The sequence below is a fragment of the Lactuca sativa genome, chromosome 9 (assembly GCF_002870075.4).
Source record: "Lactuca sativa cultivar Salinas chromosome 9, Lsat_Salinas_v11, whole genome shotgun sequence".
Classification (NCBI taxonomy): Eukaryota; Viridiplantae; Streptophyta; class Magnoliopsida; order Asterales; family Asteraceae; genus Lactuca; species Lactuca sativa.
In genome coordinates, this window is record NC_056631.2 from 193,235,605 (window position 1) to 193,240,735 (window position 5,131).

The window sequence follows — 5,131 nt, forward strand, 5'->3', positions numbered from 1 at the left end:
TCCAGATTCTGGAAGAAGTTTCATGAGGAATTAGGTACGAAACTGCATTTTAGTACTGCATACCATCCGTAGACCGACGGGCAGAATGAGCGGACGATTCAGACGCTCGAGGACATGCTCCGAGCATGTGTGTTGGATTTCGGCGGAAGTTGGGACATGTATTTGCCCTTGGCAGAGTTCTATTACAACAACAACCATCATTCGAGCATTGGCATGCCGCCCTTTGAGCTGTTGTATGGGAGGAGGTGTCGGACCCGTATTTGCTGGGGAGAGGTAGGGCAGCGTGTGATGGGTAGTACCGAGATTGTGCTTCAGACGACAGAGCAGATCTAGCAGGTCAGACAGAGGTTGTTGACGGCTCAGAGTCGTCAGAAGAGTTATGCGGACAGACGCCGGCCTGAGCTTGAGTTTCAGGTCGGCAACTTTGTGCTCCTGAAGGTCTCTCCTTGGAAAGGAGTGATTCGATTCAGGAAGAGGGGCAAGTTAGGGCCCTGATATATTGGTCCTTTCAGGGTGATCGTGAGGGTAGGCAGGGTAGCCAATCGTTTGGAGTTGCCAGTAGAGTTGGGTCAGATTCACGACACTTTCTACGTGTCGCAGTTGTGAAAGTGCATAGCCGACGAGTCGGCAGTAGTGCCACTAGAAGATATTCAGGTGGATGCGAGCCACTACCTCTCTGATATAGATGTCGGCCAACTTCTCGGCCAAAATACTCTCCTAAATCGGAATGAAACGGACGCTCTTGGTCAACCGATCCACGATGACCCAAATTGAATCTACTCCTTGCGCGATCCTGGGAAGTTTCGTAATGAAATCCATAGTGATATCTTCCCATTTCCACAGCGGAATATCCAACGACCAGGTTTTTTTCGTGAGGCCTCTAGTGCTCAGCCTTGACCTTCTTGCAGGTCAGGCATCTCTCAACGAACCAAGCTACATCCCTCTTCATGCAGGGCCACCAATAATCAAGACGAAGATCCCTGTACATCTTCGTTGCCACGGGATGGATTGAAAACCTTGATTTATGCGCCTCCTCCATCAATAGTTGGGGAACACCTCCATGATATGGGACCCACACTCTACGGTGTAGAGTCAACAATCCACGACTGTCATAATCGAAGGAGGAAACCCGACCCACAATATGCTCACTCCTGCGGTGTTCCTCTTTCATAGCCTCCTGCTGGGCCTCTCGAATCCGCTCCAACAATAGGGTCACCACCGTTATCCTCAAAAAATATCTCTGATCGGCGCTGCCTTGCAGCTAAGCGCATCGACCACGACATTTGCCTTTCCCGAGTGGTAGAGGATCTCACAATCATAATCCCTCACCACATCAAGCCACAGACGCTGCCTCATGTTTAGATTCGGCTGATCCATAAGGTACCTAAAACTCTTATGGTCCTTGTAAATAGTACAACGAACCCCATAGTGGTAATGACGCCAAATCTTGAGGGCGAAAACAATTATTCCCAACTCTAAGTCACGCGTCAGATAGTTCGCATCATGAGGCTTTAGCTGCCTTGAAGCGTACGCAATAACATGCCCCCTCTGCATCAATAACGCGCCTAAACCCGATATGGACGCATCACAATACACAACAAAATCATCCACGTCCTCCGGCAGGACTAAGATTGGCGCCTCGCACAATCTCTGTCTCAGCGTCTCAAATGCGGCCTGCTGCTCAGGCCCCGAGCGAAAGACCACGACTTTCCTTATCAACTGGGTCAAAGGCACGGCTATCTTGGTGAAGTCCTGAATGAATCTCCAATAGTAACCTGCTAATCCTAGGAAGCTTTGAATCTTAGATGGAGACCTCGAAACCTCCCACCTCCTTACGACCTCCACTTTGGCTAGGTCGACTGAAATCCCATTCTGGTTGACAAGGTGCCCAAGAAACTGCACCTCGCGTAACCAGAACTCACACTTGGAGAACTTGGCATATAAGCTATCCCTCCTAAGAGTATCCAATACCTCCCGCAAGTGCTCCTCATGCTGCTCCCGAGTCTTGTAATAGACCAAGATGTCATCAATGAAAATTATCACAGACCGATCCAACATCGGTCTACACACGCGGTTCATGAGATCCATGAACGTGGCAGGAGTGTTGGTGAGCCCAAAAGACATCACCACGAAGTCATAGTGGCCATATCATGTCCGAAAAGCAGTCTTCTGCATATATTCCTCTCTAACCCTCATCTGATGATAAATTAAACTCAGATCGATCTTGGAGAACCAAGATGCTCCCTGAAGCTGGTCAAAGAGATCATCAATCCTCGGGAGTGGGTAACGGTTCTTCACCGTTACCTTATTCAGCTCCCGGCAATCAATACACATTTGATGCGACCCGTCCTTCTTTTTCACAAATAGTATCGGGGCTCCCTAGGGTGAAATGCTTGGTCTAATGAATCCTTTGTCTAACAGCTCATGCAGCTATGTAGACAACTCCTGCATCTCAGGAGGAGCCAACCGATACGATGACTTGGCTATTGGAGCTACACCAGAGACTCGGTCGATCCTTAACACTACCTGCCTCTCCGGAGGTATTCAAGGCAGATCCTTTGGAAATACATCTGCATACTCTCGTACCACCGACACACCACTCACCGTCGTCTCGCCCGTCTCGCGGGTATCCAAGACATAGGCGACATACCATACGCCCCCTACTGGAGGTAGTGTCTAACTCTCGCTGCTGAAAATAAAGGTAGTCCACATTGTCGCCTCTCGCCCTAAATCACCAGCTCTCCCCCACTAGGGGTCCTGATTCGGACCAATTGCTGCGAGCAGTCGATCACCTCCCCATTGGGGCTCAACCAATCCATGCCTATAATAACCTTGTTCCCCCACAATGGTATGCGAACCAAGTCTACCAAGTAGCACTCCTCAAACAGCCTCAAAACACAATGCCTGAAAACCTATGATGCTCGCACTGACCGGTCGTCCGCAATCTCGACCTCTAGAGGGTAATCTAACATGCCCAACGACTCAGGAAACCTCTTGCTAAGCGCAAGAGAGACAAATGATCATGTAGCACTTCAATCAAACAACACCTGAACTGGGATACCGTTCACATGGAACGACCCTAAACAATACATATAGTATAATACATCAATATCACAAGCGACATATAATAAAAGTTAGAAGGAAGAAACCACCCGTCAACACATCGGGTGTGGCACATGCCTCTTCGGCTGTCAACTGGAAAGATCGGCTCCTCACCACTTGAGCCTCTAACTTGACCTTCCGGCCATCCGTAACCCGTGTAGTCGCTGGAGTTGGCACCACCACTGGCGTTGCTGCTGCTGTTGTCAACCTGGGACAGTTGGCCTTTTTATGGCCCCTCTGATCACAATGAAAGCAAATTAGGTCTGACATCTAAACAGTGGGGACAGGAGCAGTACAATCCCTGCCAAAGTGCCCCGTCTTGCCGCACTTGTTGCAGCCTGATGATCCCGCTCTACAAGCTCCCACATGCGGCCTGACGCATTTCCTACAACGGCTCTGGCTCGACTGGCCCTTCGACCTAGTGTCGGATCCCTTGGGTTTCTTCCCTGAAACACCAGTAACCTGCTCTGCCTCTGCCTTCCTCTTCCTGAGGTGCTCCAAATCAATCTCCCTCTCCCTCGCCCTGACAATCATGGACTCTAGGGTCGGGCAGGCTGAGTAGCTGACATGCTCCCGAATATCAGCCTCAACATATCATGATAGCGGGTATTCCGCATCTCCTCATCCCCTGCATACTGAGGTACTAACAAGGCCCTCTCTCGGAACTTCGCGGTAATCTCCGCCACTGACTCCATAGTCTATCTCATGTCAAGAAACTCTCTAGCCAGATGCTGAATCTCCACAGCTGGTGCAAATTTAGCCCTGAACCTGGTGACAAAGTCTGACCAAGTCATAGCCTCGATGGCTGGGGATCCCATTGAGTCACTAACTTACTCCAACCAATCCCTATCTCTATCCCTTAAACAACCCGTAGCAAAGCGGATCTTCGACCCCTCCGGGCAGAAGCTCGTCAACTGCGCAGAATCGATGTTTGCGATCCATCTCCTGGCAGCAATGGGGTCCTTTGCCCCATGAAAGTCTGGCGCACCACTCCCCTTGAAGTCCTTGAAGGATAGTGTGTGCGGACCCGACTAGCTGTTCGCCAAGTCACTCCTGAATGTCCAGAGGCAATCCTCAATCAGATCAATAATCCCTTCCTTGATCGACCCAAAAATGATCGGGGTCGCCTCAAGGATACCTCTAGCAATCTCAGGCGCGATGAACTCTCGTAGCCCGTCATCAACCTGCTCGGATCTCGCACCCAAGCCTGATCCTGATCCTGATCCAGACCCTAAACCTCCTGCTCCATGTCGCCTAATCGCCATACTAAAATAAAACACATAAACGTCAGGGTCATCCATACTCTCGAGAGGTCTCACACAATCTCCAAGTTTGCTGGTTCCATCTTAGCCCTCCTTGATTCAAGTACGGATCCTCTGCTTCCAGTAGTACGAGCCCATACTACCTTCCACATATATCCATACTTACCTCAAGGATTGCTTCGACTTCACCAAGTCCCTTCTACTAATACTACTTTCCAAGCTAATCTCACCCTAGGGTTGTCCTAGGGCACTCTCCGACCTACTCTCCGCCATTACCTGCACAAGGAGTCCCTGCCATCTTCCCCTAACTAGCTTGCGAATACTATTACATATTCACTTACTAGTTAGTTAAAGCTAGGTGGAACCACTATCAGCATAAAGCAAGCAGCATTCGTGCATTGCGTAACCATTACCAAGCATAACCTAATCAGGCTACCATACTGTTGACTAACCAAACCTAGCATATAGCTCATTAAACTCATACAACAAGCATGTAAGGCATCCTTCCTAGATCCTTAGCCCTAATCTAGCATGCAGTTTCCAAAATCACAGAACATGCATACAAGGCATTCTCCCTAGATCCTTAGCCCAAGTCTAGCATGCAGTTCTCATAATCATATCATATAACATAAAATAACATGTATGGGTATTTTGGGGAAAACTTACTTGAGCTCGGCCGGTCGCACACATCACACACCTTGTTCTTTCTCAAAACTCTTTATTTTTAAATTTTAGAAACTATTTTCCTATAAAAATCCTTCAAGCCC